The sequence below is a fragment of the Cucurbita maxima genome, unplaced genomic scaffold (genome assembly GCF_002738345.1).
Source record: "Cucurbita maxima cultivar Rimu unplaced genomic scaffold, Cmax_1.0 Cma_Scf00063, whole genome shotgun sequence".
Classification (NCBI taxonomy): domain Eukaryota; kingdom Viridiplantae; phylum Streptophyta; class Magnoliopsida; order Cucurbitales; family Cucurbitaceae; genus Cucurbita; species Cucurbita maxima.
The window spans coordinates 260920-277214 of record NW_019272079.1 but is presented as its reverse complement, the minus strand read 5'-3'; positions in this window follow the sequence as shown (position 1 = coordinate 277214).

The following is a 16295-nucleotide window of genomic DNA, read 5'->3' as shown; positions in this document are numbered from 1 at the left end:
GGTGTGCGGTACGCTTCCAGTTCATCCCAGAGTGCTTTGAGCTTGGTGAAATATGTTGACAGTGCCATGGTTCCTTGTGACATCGTTGCTATCGAGTTTTGTATTTGAAAAATTGCTGGAGCATTCTTTTGTGAGAATTGATCGCGAAGATCAACCCACGCTTGATGAGCTGTCTTGGCGTGAATAATGCTTTTAGCGATATCTGCTTCAACAGAATGAGTTAACCAAGATATTATCATACTGTTGCACTGATTCCAGAGTTCGAATTCGGTTGAATTTGCATCTTGGGGCGGTTCCTCAATTGTGCCATCAATGAAGCCAATTTTCTTCTTGGCAATAAGAGCATGCATAACTGATTTACTCCAAGATTGGTAATTTGCTCCATTTAATTTGATTGGAACAAGTGAATATCCTGGCTGATCAGAGTGATGCATATAGTAAGGATGTGTTAAATCAACATCCGAAATTTTAAAGCTGGATTTGGCTGAGCCCGCCATAAAGGAAACTTTGATATTTACGATCGATGCTCTGATACCATGTTAAGAAATAGAAATAGAAAATAGAACTGGAAAAGTGTATGATCTTCATTCAGGTTTACCACGTTTAAATAGATACAAACTATTAACTAATACCTAAAATAGAAAAAAATAATATATCTAACTAAATCTTGTAAATAAATAAAATATACGGTTAATCAAATTTATACTAACAACTCCCTAAATATCTGAGATATATTCTAACTAATATATCTCCAAAATATTCTCTCAATAGTATGAGTTTTAGGAAATCACAATCAATTATATTTTAGATCTCCTGAAAATTGTTGCAATGATTTAGGTTCTCAATAATTTTATATGAATTATAGAAAAAAAATATAACCAAATGAATCGATTAAATTAAAAGCTAAGAATATAATTGTTAACTAAATCAGAAAGAAGACGGTAAATAAGAAAAAACCTAAATAGAGATGGAAATCCAGAATAATGTTAACGGAAAGAAAAAAAATTAAAAGGGAAGATTTGTAAGTAATGATAGATTAACAAATTGGTCAATTATATCTCCAAAATAATTACACGGAGAAGAGAGAAGATTGAGGAAAAATTTGTTGAATATAATTTAAAAAAATACAACATGAAATATGAGAGGGCAAGGAACTCCATCAAATTTCTTGTGACTGGAAATATCAGAATTTAATAATGCCCATGTAAATTAGAGAAATAATTTTATATAGTTTAAACTTGAAACTAATGTCATGGGCTCACATAGGTTGACTTGGATTTCAATGGACTTTCATTAAAGATAACGACGAAACATCAACCTAAGCTAACTAGGTAAGTGACCTTACTATCGGCATGATTATATTTGATGTTGACACGTGCCCCGTGGTTTTGCACTTGTCATATATATTGATATGTGTAAATTGTCTGTGGATCGATATGCTTCTTATATGTTATGTATATGTTATAATATGTGAATTGTATGATAATAATTACAGTACGATGTGTTCATGAATATGTTTGAGATAGAATACGAGAAGGATGCACAAAACAAAATGTAACGATAGGAGTAAAATACGTTCATGAAATGTTAAGGTTAGGTTACATACCGGAGTGATATGGATAAGAGAGATTGATGGAAGAATACAATTAGGTTACGGGTAGAAAGAGATAGGTTTGTGATAGATTGATAGAACGATAGCGTTAGGATTGATAGAACGATAGTGTTAGGTTACGTTCTTGTGATGATATGACTAAGGTATGTTCACGTAATGATATGTCTGTGATAGGTATAAGAACATTAAGGCTATGATAAGTTAGAAAACAATATGACTACGAAGTGTTTACGTTATGACTTGTTTATGATATGATACATTATGATGCAATATGTCATGGTATGATGGGTATATGATGAAATGTTATGTTAAAAACATAGAACGTTATGTTAGGTCTTTTAAATTGTGTGTATACAGCATGATATAAATGACATGAAATATAACCCCGTTAGAATTATGTATGATTTGAGAACTGAAGAATGAGAAATGATATGATATGAATGATGAACGATATCTGAAACGATATGAAAAATGATATGATATATACATAATGCTAGCGGGGTTATATTAAAGGATAATGAAAATGTACAAGTAAGGGGGACCTCTATGCATTATGTGTGTTCATGCATTTGGGGGGATACCCCTAACCCATCACGAGGGTACGAACGTGTACATCCAATGGTAGGACAACGATCGTTATGCTTTGCATAGCGTTGTTGTGACGGTTACTAGTTCTAACGGGTTCCGGCATAAGGGGCTCCTAGAGTATGCCCACCGTATAAGGAAAGTGGCCCAGCGGTGTGCGAACTAACTGGTGAGCCCATACTCGCACGTATGGGCTGTGTGTAGAGTATATGGTACACGTCTAAAATTACCCGTTAGGACAGCACCGTAGGGAAAACGAAACGAAACGAAAGATAGGTCTCATCATTTCATTGCATGTGATTGTTGCATTAAACCCCAATAGTGGGGTCACTTACGAAGTATTTCTCTAAATACTCAAGCCATGTGTTACTACATTTTTCAGGTTAAGGCAGACATTCCTATACGGCTGACGACGACATCGCAACTCGAGACCATGACACATGCATAGGATAGTGATATTTATTTTCTTAGACTTAGGCTAGAATATGATGTTTTTAACTTAAACTCTTATTCATTTTATTTAGTCTTATGTTGTGTGGTTTTAAAGATGTTTTCGAAACAAGTAAGTCTATGACTGTGTTTCAAGATAAAAGTTATGTTTTATAGAATTTATATGAAGTCTTCCGCATTTCAATGTTTATGGTACGTGTACAGTAGCGACTTTAAATTAAGTAGAAAATTTCGGGTCGTTACATTTATCGGGTTAATTTGACTAATTTAATTAGGATTTTTGCACATTTAAGTATGAGATTGATATGCATTCTTTCAATAGAGTAATTACGAATAAATTAAACGTCGCATGACAAAGTTGTGCACTCAGCTCTTATGATGAACTCCTTAGAGATTGAACCATAAACTTAAGGTTGGTCTTTTTCAATATGCTATGAGCTTACAATTACAACTCCTCACCTCAGCTGGAGTGATGTCTTGCTTTGATTAGCATGATTTCTTATCTCGATTGGTAGGATGACACATATGCCAAACTAATGAAGGACTCATTACTTAAGTTTTTGGGAATGAACCTTTAAGAATGAACAAGCTTGATTATTACGTTGAGAGTGTGATTCCTTAGCTGCATCTATAAACACGATCAAGAGGTTACAATTAAGTTACCTATCAAGTATTTTATACTCACCCTAGTTGGAATGGATGAAACTACCAAGCTCACACGCCCCATAGTTGGTAGTCATCAATGAATCAGTTGCTCAAGTGCATTAGAAGGAGAATTCTCGTCCTCAACATGCCATGTGTCACTCGCGAATTGGTCGATTTGTCTACCCTTCTGCAAGATTGAGCTTCGTGCTCGTTTGATTTTATTCGAATTACCAGGTGGCGACTCGTAGTGCATTCTCTATACCACGTGTCTCCTTTGTTACTTGATATGTGTCCCAATTGGTGCTAGACACATTCCTCCACCCGTTGATCGACACATGTTGTCTATGTTGATCAACTTAAGATTTTTAATCCAATTTTCCAACCAAAGTAATTTTATGGAGGTAGGTAAATACGTTTAAATTTTGTCCAAAACTAAAAAACTCATCAAAAACTCGTCTTTCAGTGTAATTTATGATGGTGTTAATATAACACATGCAGAAGCAATTTGGATCTTGAACACTTTTATAATATCAATTATAGTAAATAACTAACATGTTTATAAATATTAAAACTTAATGGGTTTGAATACTAACCTTTTGTAGTTCAAATTCCTTTTTCCTCATGAAACAGTTTCGAACCACCACTAGTGTCTTCTCCACTATCCTTTGACCTTAGAACGAGATTGTGGAATCTGGTGAGTGACTAAACTTGGGAGGGATTTTGTATATATGAAGAGAGTGTTTGTGAGAGGTTTTTCTCAAGGTTTTTCACCAAGAAGACCTTTCATGTATTATGATCACTCTATTTATAGAGTCATGTTTGCATGTTCATGCAAATTTGAGATCTCCAAATTTTGACACTCAAAATTCCACTCAAATGTTTGGGATTATGTGGTAAGCATGCATGCTTTGAGTTAAACAAATTTTGACACTCAATGCAAGTTTGGTTAAACTAAATTTTGACACCTCAAAATTCCACTAACATTGATTTTTTCATTAAATGAAGTCAATTTTGACCATTCAACCAATTATTAATTTCAAATTAAAGTAATATTAAATGATTAATTAAACTATTTAATTAATATTTAATATTAATTAAAATATCAATCCCAATTAATTCCGGACACCTATTTGATTAAGATATTTAAATCTTATTTAAATATCTCAGATTCTCTCTTTTTGTTTAATTCGTAAATAAAACAAAAATGCGGTTAAATATATCGTATATATGTAGCGCATTCTCTCTAATTTGAATTCGAACACTTCGAACTCACTCGTCACACTGTTCTATGGTTTAGTCTGATATGAGCTAGCAGAGGGACCTAATGGACCTATAGATCATGGGCTCCAACGATCCAAGATTAACCAGTTAAACTCATTAACCTTGTTAACCAACATTCGTTAACTACTACGACATTCCACTATAGCCTAGTAGTTGCACTCCCCTCATTATAGATATATTTCTGTTCATTAGATATAACCATGATTAGTAAGTCGATCCTTTATAGGTTGTTTGTAACTAGAGCTGGGTCAATTTACCGTTTTACCCCTGAAGTTACTTCTTGTTTCTTATGTCTTACTGATCCTCTAATGAACAATTAGTTTGTGGTTCAACCAGTAAACCGAATCCCTTCCAGGCCAATGAGAGGGTGGGGCCCCTTGTTCAAGACTTGGAGTCAGTACTTAAGGGAACTACCTCTCTTCTATCCCTAAAAGTGGGTAGGAGTGAATTCCATCTTGCACCCCACGTCCCCAGCCATTTACCCAGTCTTACCTATGAAGTAGGAGGCCCATTGAGTCGGCGAACTTGAGCCACTCTCACCCATGCAAATCTAAGGATAATTCTGAATAAAAAAGAGTTCATGGTTAGCTCAGGATTAAGATCGAGTTACCTAGGTCATCGAATGAAAAAAAAATTAGTCTCAACAGTAAACGACATTATAAGGTGAGAGTGATTTTCTTCATGGTCCGATCTTATGCAATACTCATTGAATAGGACGCCCCCACTCACATGTCTCCACATGTACAATTTAGTGATCACATTGTTTATATCATATACAAAAGTGGGCCGCATCCATAGTGTCCCCAGAATAAGGTACTCAGCTTTATCCTTATACTATAGATCGTTTTGACTATATACTTGAACTTGATCTACTCTTATGTCTCTACATATAGTTCAAGTAATCCTACTATAGTTAGAGTGATCTTAGTTTATTGGATTTAGATCAATGATCGTAAAGTTCACTTTATTCAATAACAATCTTTACTGAATAAACAACAATAATAACTTTATTGAAAATAGAATATGTTTTTATTTACAAACGGTGAGTTTTAGGACATAAAACCCAACAATTCACCTCTCGTTTTTTTATTTTTTATTTAACGAATTTGTATGAAATTACCTAAAATATAAGGAACAACCAAGGATTGATGGACAATACTATTGTGATGGTTGTGAGAAAATCAAGGGTTTGCTCTTAAATGCTTAGACATTTATGAAACCATCTAAATTGTTGGACTTTCTAGACTCTTGATATGTTCTTCCATCGGGACAACAAAACCTATCGAGTTATTCCAATGTTCAAAGTTATCAGCAGTTGTGACCATATCTTCTAAGGTCTCGACCCAATCCATTAATTCACAGACAGACATTGCCTTAAGGCAGCCTGTCATTACGTCAATCCTCTCGGATTTAGCGACAATCTCATTTATGCAAGACTCCAAAAGACCCATTCTATCAAGAACTTCACTTATGTAAAACAATTGATCTTTGATCCCTACCAATCGGTAAGCCTGGGACATGTCCAATTGTTTTGCAGCAGACATGTTTGATTACTGTGATTAAAGGAGTCGACTCGGCTCTGATACCACTTGTCACAATCACACTCTTGGGGCAGTTGAACAATAATTGTGTTACACTTGTTCTAATCTAGCGAACCAGTTAGCCATATGGAAATCATTAGTCACATAACGTTCTAATGTATGATCAAGCATCAATCACATTTGAGAGAGTGTTCAAGAAAATGTAAATGAGGAAATGCATTGGAAACATTTTATAAGAAAGCATTGCTATAGGCTAAAAGAAAATAAGCAACAACCACAACTTCGATAACATATAACCCATGTATGATGAATTGACAACTAGTCACATCTCTCTATAATTTATTTTAGGGCATTTTATGTCACAGCCCAAAATTTGAATCTCGAAATCAAGGGCTAGACCAACAGACTATACAACGAAATCATGCAAAAGCAAATAGACAAGGCGAAATTACAAAAAAACTTTAGCAATTATGTAGAAAGTTTGAAATCCAAAACAAGGTGTTCAAGTAGTATATGAGTTCTATGAAAAGTATGTAAATGGTTTACAAAACAATGCATGACAGGTCTAAACAAAAATATGCACAGACTCTTAGACGCCCTGGGACACTCCTCTGTGGTATTAAGATTTAGCACGCATTCCTGCCTCGAACCATGGCATCACTCACCTGGAAAAAAAAAGAGTAGGAAAGAATGAGTATAAAAATACTCGAGAGTGATCTAAGCTGCAACTCTCTTTTCTGTATCTTAGGAGGCTTGCCCATCTTATGCAGTGAAATGATCAATGTCCTAAGGTGAGGCGCGACCTCATAAGTAAATCTGAGGAGATCGTATGGCTGGATCTGAATACGTGACTCTCTCTGAACATCATCCGTGGAGGTTAGCTGACGACCCTCACACGGGACCATAAATCCACTAAATTCGAGGTGCGACCCCCTATGTGCCGGTAAGCTACTGAGTCGTCCTATATGGCTCCACGTCCCCCGCTCAGGGACGGGTTTCTACGGCCCAGGAGTTCTGTTCAGAAGACCCCTTAGCTATCACCACTAGGTCTGGGCACCTGTCACACTTCCCTATCCGGATCTGCCAAGCTCAACGATCTCCGTACCGGAGCTCTGTCTCGTTGGTACGGTATTGGAGCAGAGAGGGAAGTGGAAGTTCTGATGACACTATCCACACTGCTCAACTCTAGTGGGCTACCTAGAGTTACCGTGGTGACCTTCTATTCTTTCTAGGGTGGAACTTGGTGGCTTAGACTTGGATTCATGCATCTCTAGGATTCTCGTGCTTGGTCTCACAAACCTATCGGGTTTGAAATTCTGGGCTCTGGATTTGCCAGTAATCATTTCGCGGGCTATATGCACGGTGTTCTAGAGGTCTTCCATTCTAGGATCTCATCTAGCCTACTTATCACAAGCACCCTAATCCACGCTCATAATTCCTTCCTATTCAACAAGAAAGATAACACAAGCAATCATCATGCATAAGAATTCACATGCAACAGTTCATGCAATAGTAACAAACATGCTCAAAGGGAAGATAACGTCCATCTTCACCTAGAGGGCAGATTTCACAAGTTTCCTATCCTCCTCATGCACACATACATTATCAGAATCTAAATCAAAACAGATTTAATAAACACTTTAATCTAGCTTTCCTTAATCATTTCCTTTTCGCAGTTTTCATACAAATATGCTAGGTCCGGCTAGCTAAGTTTATTGATGGTAGCATGCATGCTCGTTCCTAGCGGTTCCTACAAGTATTGCTCGTGGGAATCCGAATGGCTACTTACTTGGTTGACGCGTACCTTTCAGAGTTCGAGTTTTCTTGACGGAAAGGATTCCAAAAATTCTGGAATTTCCTTGACAGGTTCTAATTCACATAATAATAGGGTCTGTATCAAAATCGGGTCAGAAAACACGCAAACAGAGACCGAACGAAAAGAAAAATAGTGACTCACGCACCTACACGCGCCCTGGGGGTTTCTATGCACGCGTGCCCACGCGCTGCTTCCCGAGCAGTCGCAGGTCAGAGGCGCTGGGTCGGGGCGATTTACGAACGGAGCGGTTCGCGTGCGGTGTCGGGTCGGGCCGGCTTGGATCCGCGTGCTTGATGCATGTCTGCTGCCGGGTGAGGACGCGCCTCACCAGTCGATGATCACCACGTGTCAATCACCGTTCCACCGCGCTACTCCGTACGCTGGCCGACGCGTGGTGGCGTCTCCTCCCTCTCTCCTGCATGTTTTCAATTTTTCCAATGTTAGCCTCTTTACGTTTTGATCTATTTTCTTCCGATTTTTTTATCTTCCAATCCGTAATTCGATTCAAGAAATTTTCTTCATGAACCTTGTAGATCTCCTATTCTACTCCTTCGAAAAATTTTTCTTCGAACGCCAATCTTAGCTGCCTTCACTCCGGAACTTAACCAGATAAGACTGTTAAGGGTAAGAATCCAAGGATCAACACAAAATGTCGCTAACACACGAAAACCTTGATGACTTCTCGATTTAGACATTCGTGGACTAACTTGAAGTTCTTGGACGTTTTGACGAACTAGGAAGGTGCGATTCGTGAGAGCACCTTGCCTCGGACTGTTGATGGTTTAGATTAGGGACTCGGATCTCCGGCGTCAGTTCTGATCCGATCTCCTCTTCCTACCTCAAAAACCCTAATCTTCTTTCCCTTTATTTATTTTTTATTTTTTAAATTTTTTATCTTTCTCTCCCCTCTTCTTTCTCTTTTTAGATTATGACCCAATCAAATTACACCCTCGAGTAATAATAAGGAAAAATGACTAGTTTACCCTTATTGTGACCTTGAATTTTTTTTTTTTTTTTAAACTAGGGCGCTACATTTTAGTCCTGGCCGGTGCAGAGATGATTGTAGTTAACAATCATGCACCCCATATAAACACGATAGGAATAGTAAATACCTAACTAAAAGGGATTCGAAATGAGCATGCGGTCATGGACAACATGTCCTGGACAAGCATGGCCGGGACATCCAACACGTGGCCACATGCAACATGCCTTGGACAAACATGACCGTGACGATAAGCACTATCAAGAAGTACTCTAAAGTTATAGACTAACTCTCGGCCATGCTTGTCCAAGACATGTTGCCTTTAGTATTGTCGAAGTACTCCAAAACTTGTCGTTAATATTTTAATTTAGAAAGTAAACATTAAACGTAATACAATCCTAAAATTATAGAAATATATTACTTTAATAAACTTACATCATACAAAAAAAAAAATGAATACAACCCATACATAAAAAAAAAAGAACATATAGACAAATTATTTACAGATCGAGTTTTGTTCCACTGGTAGGTAAAGTAACAGTTTGTAGCTTAGATTCAAAAACACGGTTTCGATAGATCCTGTCAATGTAATCTTTAGCTTTTCTATCAATGCCAGGTTCAGAAACCCAACGATGCATTTTGTCTTCATCGCTCGGCCATACCTTGTTCGATCTTGGCATCTCGTCCCAACAGCCACTATAGTTGCAGTGATCTTCCTTTCTACCTCTTCTGAATTTGAAAAAGTTAAAGATCGAGAAAGATGAATGAGCTTTCTTCGATCGATTATTACCTCCCATCGGTGAAGAATGTGATTAAATGGACAAATGAATTGGGAAATGAGTGTTGGTTTAAAGTGGGAGGGATGAAGATAGATGCTTTTATAGTGAATAAAGGGTATCATTCGTTAAAGAACAAAGAATCTTAGGATTCAAAGCTATGAGAAACATAAAAGTTAGTCTTTAGGCAAATTATTCAAACACTTCTTTACATCTTGTTGGGTAATTCAACTATCTTATGAACAATAAATAAATATATATAAAAAAAATTAAAAGCATTATAATATTAGTTTTTGAATTAGTAACATGTTTAAATTTATAAATATAAAATTATTATGGATCATGACCACCTTATAATAACTATGTCGTAAACACATTCTAAATAAGATTGATCCAACTTTGGTAGAAAAAAACAAATGTTGAAAATATTCCAAATTAAAATAATTTTAGAGGTTTCCTTGACGTTCTCTCAATTCATCAGCAGTTAACCATTTGAAATTTACGTCTACATGCATATTCATTGTGTCTAACCTATCCCGATCAATTTTTGAGAGTCCAATGAACATTTATTGTGAAGATCTTGAAGACCAACGAGCTTAGGAACCTCACAAGTTTGAAGAAATCATTTTGGGTATGCTATGGAGGTAAAGTTGAACTTTCTATTTACCGTATCTAGCGTTTTTAATTGATCATTTTATTAGTTTTAGAAGACTAAGATGAAATTTTTTCATTTGAAAATCATGACCTGAGAAAGTTGAGATCGAGCTACCCAAAAGACGAAACATTTTGCTTTTAGTTGACTTGAAAATTAAGGCCATAGGCAAATTCATCCCTCCAAAACAATTTTTTTTTTGCATTAGGAGGGAGGAAGGAAGAACTTTGCTCAAGAAATTTGGGGTTAATAAAGGTCTAGAATGAGATAATTAATAAGTAGTGGTTCTATGTAAGTTCAGGTGAGGGAAACGAGTTTCAACCAACTTTAAAAATTTATAACTCAAGCTACGGGTATGAACCAGTTAGGGAAGATGAATTTCATGTGGAGCAAAGGGTTTTGCATCTTCTTCCTTGTCTCGAGGAAGAAGATGTTAACGTGGTCGGTTCAATTGAACAACATTTGATTTTCTTTAAATTAAGATCATTCTATATCGTTTCTTATAAAATTCTTTTTGGTTCATGAAACTAGATTCTTTGATGGATCAACCAAAGAAAAGTTAGAGAAATTCGGATATTGAAAACTTGAAAATTGAGACCCAAACATTACCTAAGAGGTAAATAGTCCCATTAAAATTTTATTAAGAAATACTCGTAGGAATCCTTTAGTAAGATTTAAATAATCTACTACTCATAAAAATTTAATATGAAACATAAACACTATATATGTATTTTTGTGATCAAAAGGAGCTAAATTTGGTAACCGTGTAAAATGACTCTGATGCACGTATGGTAGCTTACCTTGGTTCATGACTAAAACGACCTCCAAATATTATAAACTTTATAAAAGCCTTATTTCGTGTTGTCTAAGGATTATGTAAAGTTTTAGAGCCATTAAATCATGTTTGGTCTCGAACTAAGTTTAAGTGATGAATGACTAAAATATTCCTAATGATTATCTCAAGATTTATGTGTTATTTATTCATTATACTCTACCATTCTAAATACGTTCATGTAATAATATCTTCAACATAATAGATTAATTGGTTTTAGGCTATTTTAGTTGAGAAAGTAAATATTTAACTCAATACAAATCCTAAAAATATAGAAATATATTACTTTAATAAACTTACATCATACGGACAAATGAATATAGCCCATGCATAAAAATACGACATACAGACAAATTATTTACAGATCAAGTTTTGTTCCACTTGCAGGTAAAGTAACAGTTTGTCACTCAGATTCAAGAATACGATTTTGATAGATCCTGTCAATGTAATTCTTAGCTTTTCTATCAATGCCAGGTTCAGCAACCCAATGATGCATTTTGTCCTCATCGCTCGGCCATACCTTGCTCGATCTTGGCATCTTGTCCCACAAGCCACTGTGGTTGTTGTGATCTTCCTTTCTACCTCTTCTGAATTTGAAAAGGTTAAAGATCGAGAAAGATGAGTGAGCTTTCTTCGATCGATTGTTGCCTCCCATCGGTAGAGAAAGTGATTAAATGGACAAATGAATGGGAAAGTGAGTGTTGGTTTAAAGAGGGAGGGATGAAGATGATGCTTTTATATGGAATTAAAAGGGCATCATTCGTTAAAGAACAAAGGATCTTGGGATTCAAAGTTATGAGAAACATAAAAGTTAATTGTACGCTAAATATTCAAACACTTTTTATTTCCTCCATTGCTTTATGAAAATGGTTTACTAAAAGAATCCTTTCCAAAGACTTCGAATAATTCCCAACTTTTTCTCCCTTCCTACTCATGTGTTGGGTAATTTAACATTCACATGAACAGTTAATAGATATCAAAATCAAAATTAAAAGTATTATAATGTTGGTATTTAATGTATTAACATGTTTAAATTTATAAATGTAAATTTGTTATTGATTACCACCTCATTATAATAGCTATCTCATGACACATTCTAAATAAGATTGCACACAACTTCAAGGAAGAAAACTAGTGTTGAAAGTGTCTCAAACACGTTCTCTTAATTCATCAGCCACAAACTAGTCTCAATTTAATTTTTGAGATTTCAATGAACATTTCTTGTGAAGACCTCGAAGGCCAATGAACTTAGGAACATGAGTTTGAATAAATCATTTTTGGTAAGTTTTGGGGTAAAGTTTAATTTTCTATTTACCAGTCCCTCTCGTTTCAAATTGATCATTCTATTAGTTTTAGAAAGCTAAGATGAAAATTTTTCATTTGAAAATCTTGACCTGAGAAAGTCAGGAACGAGCTACCCGAAAGAAGAAACATTTTGCGTTTAGTTGATTTATAGACCAAAATGTTTGACTTCAAAATTAAGGCCACACACAAATTCATCCCTCCAAAAAAAAAAAAAAATTAGCATTAGAGGGAGGAAGGAAGAATTTTGCTCAAGAAATTTGGGTTAAAAAGGTCTAGAATGAGCTAACCTAACCTATGAGAAGTGGTTCTATGTAAGCTCCGGCGAGGGAAACAAGTTTCAACCAATTTTGAAAAATTATAACTCAAGCTACGGTGGATGAAATTGGTCAATACTCTTTCTTTGCAACGTGTTCTTTAAGTTTCATGAAGAAATTGAGGAAAAAAAACTACTATAGAAAGTTGGGAAAGATGAGTTTCATGCGGAGGAGCAAAGAGTTGTGCAAATCCTTTGTTTTGAGGAAGAAGACGATAACGTGATCAGCTCAATTGAATAATCCTTGATTTTTTTTTTTTTAAATGAAAATGATTCTAGATGGGTTCTTATAAAACTCTTTTTGGTTTGTGAAATTAGACTCTCTCATGGATCAAAACAAAGTAAATTTCGGAAAAATTCGGATACTCAAAACTCTAGAGCCAAAGCCTCAAACATTACCTAAGAGGTAAATAACTAATCTGAAATTATCTTAAGAAATAGGGGTAGGAAATCACTTGGATTTAACTCTGCCCCTTAAGTATTAAATATGATCCGAGTAAAATTTAAATAATTATGGAAGAATTAAGTCAAGAATGGTGAGATAACGACCTAAACTAGATATTTTACTTGAGAACTAAGTAAGGTTAAAATAACTTACTATGACTTTACTTCTCATAAAATTTATTAGAAAACTTAATATGAAATATAAATACTATATATTATATTTTTGTGGTCATTGGATGAGGTTAAGGAGCTAAGCCTAGTAACGGTGTGAAATGACTATAATGTACATATGGTAGCTTACTTTCGGTTCCAGACCAAAATGACCTCCAAATATTATAAAACTTTATAAAATCCTTATTTCAGGTTGTCTAAGGATTATGTAAAGTCTTAGATCCAGTAGATCATATTTGGGATCGAACCAAGTTTAAGTGATAAATGACTAAAATGTCCCTAATGATTATCTCAAGATTTATGTGTCTTAATGATTCTAATTGGTTAGAAGTTTGATATGACTTGTACTCACTTTATGGCCTTGAATATTATCAAGTATCATGATCAAGTTGGGTTATAAACTTTATGTTATGCTTAGGGTTAGCCTTGAATTTGTAATTAGCCAACTATCTAAGTTAGGTAAGTAATAAGCTTCTCGTTAGTCCTTAATTTTCAAGTAAACAAGATGGTACCCATACCAAGATAAGTAATAAAGTTTCGGGATAGCTCTTGATTTTCAAGTAATTAAAATACTACCTCAAGATAAACATTAAGTAATCAAGATGGTACCCTAAATCACAAAGATCTCCAAATTAGCCCTTAATTTTCAAGTAATCAAGACGTTACTAAGATTAGTTTAGATTAGCCTTTAAGTAAATAAGCTTTAGGTTAGGCCTTGATTTTCAAGTAATTTGGATGTTACTTATAGGCTATATATTAAGCCAATTAAGTTTACCACACACCCATACCCTCAAATTAGGTATACTTTAAGGTCACGATTAAGAGCTTATATGTAGGCTATTTACTGAGTTTTTATACTCACTCCATGTTTTTCAAGTTTTTCAAGTAACTAAGGAGCGGTCAAGGACGTTAGCAGATTCTAAAGCAAGTGCCATAGGCAAACCACACTTCAACCTCGAACACACTTTTTAAGTTTTGTTTTTGTTTCATATTTTGTATTGAAACTATGTCTATATGAACTCTTTATTTTTCTTTTTTTTCCAAAATAATATTTTCTATTTATAAAATTCTTAAATGCTAAAGTTAGACAATTATATGTTCATTATACTCTAAAATTCTAAATATATTCATGTAATAATATCTTCAACATAATAGATTAATTGGTTTTAGGCTATTTTAGTTGAGAAAGTAACATTCTATATGTCGTATTTTTATGCATGATCTATAAACTTGATCTACAAATAAACTTACATCATATGAAGAAAAAAAAAAAAATATAGCCCATGCATAAAAATACGACATATAGACAAATTATTTATAGATCAAGTTTTGTTCCAGTTGCTGGTAAAGTAACCGTTTGTCATTCAGATTCAAGAACACGATTTCGATAGATCCTATCAATGTAATCATTAGAAAGAAAGTGATTAAATGGACAAATGAATTGAGATGAGAAGTGAGTGTTAGTTTAAAGAGGGAGGGATGAAGATGATGCTTTTATAGGGAATTAAAAGGGCATCACTCGTTAAAGGACAACTCTTGGGAGAACAAAGAATCTTTGGATTCAAGCTATGAGAAGTCACTATGTTGACTAATTATTCCAACACTTTTTATTTCCTCCATTGCTTTAAGAAACTTGTTGACTAAAAGAATCATTTCCAAAGACTTCGAATAATTCCCCACTTTTTCTCCCTTAATACTCATGTTGTTGGATAATTTAACGATCACATGAACAGTAAATAAATATCAATATTAAAATTAAAAGTATTATAATGTAGGAATATGTTTAAATTTATAAATGTAAAATTTTTATTGATCACCACCTCATTATAATAACTATTTCATGAACACGTTCTATATAAGATTGCTCGTAACGTTAAGGAAGAAAACAAGAGTTGAAAGTATCCCAAATACGTTTTCTCGGTTCATTAGCCATAAATTAGTTTAAAGAAAAGTTCGAAATTGAAATTTAGGTCTACACACATATTCATCATGTCTATCCTATCTTAAGCAAATTTTGAGAGTTCAATGAACATTTCTTGTGAAGACTTCGAAGGCATAGAGCTTAGGAACATCATGAGTTTGAAGAAATCATTTTGGGTAAGTTTTGGGGTAAAGTTGAGTTTTCTATTTACGGTCCCTCTGGTTTTAAATTGATCATTAAAATAATTCACTAAATAAACTCCCATGCTCATGAAAATTTAATAGAAGGCTTAATATAATATATAAACAGTATATAAGAATTTTTGTGGTCATTGGATGAGATTAAAGAGCCAAGCAACAGTGTAAAATGACCATAATGCACATATTAATAGCTCTCTCTAGAACACATTTTAAATAAAATAGCTCACAACTTTGATGAAGAAAAGAAGTGTTGAAAGTATCATAAACCCGTTCTCTTGATTCATCAGCCATTAACTAGTTGAAGGAAAAGCTCGAAATTGAAATTTATGTCTACACACATATTCATCGTGTCTAACCTATCCCAATCAATTTTTGAGAGTCCAATGAACATTTCTTGTGAAGACCTCAAAGGCCAACCAGCTTAGGAACATTGCGTGTTTGAAGAAATCATTTCGGGTAAATTTTGGGAGTAAAGTTGAATTTTATATTTACGATCCCTCTCATTTTAATTTAAATTTCTATTAGTTTTAGAAGCCTAAGTGAGTATTTTTCATGAGAGAATAGTGACTTGAGGAAGTCAGAATCGAGCTACACAAAAGAAGAAAGTTTCTGCATTTAGTTGACCTATAGACTGAATTATAACAGCCCAAACCCACCGTGAGCATATATTTTCTGATTTGCTCTATTACTTATAGGTGTCAGCGTCATGATTTTAAAACACATCTTAATGAATTATTTAACAGAACTAGTACTCATCCATATACTATCC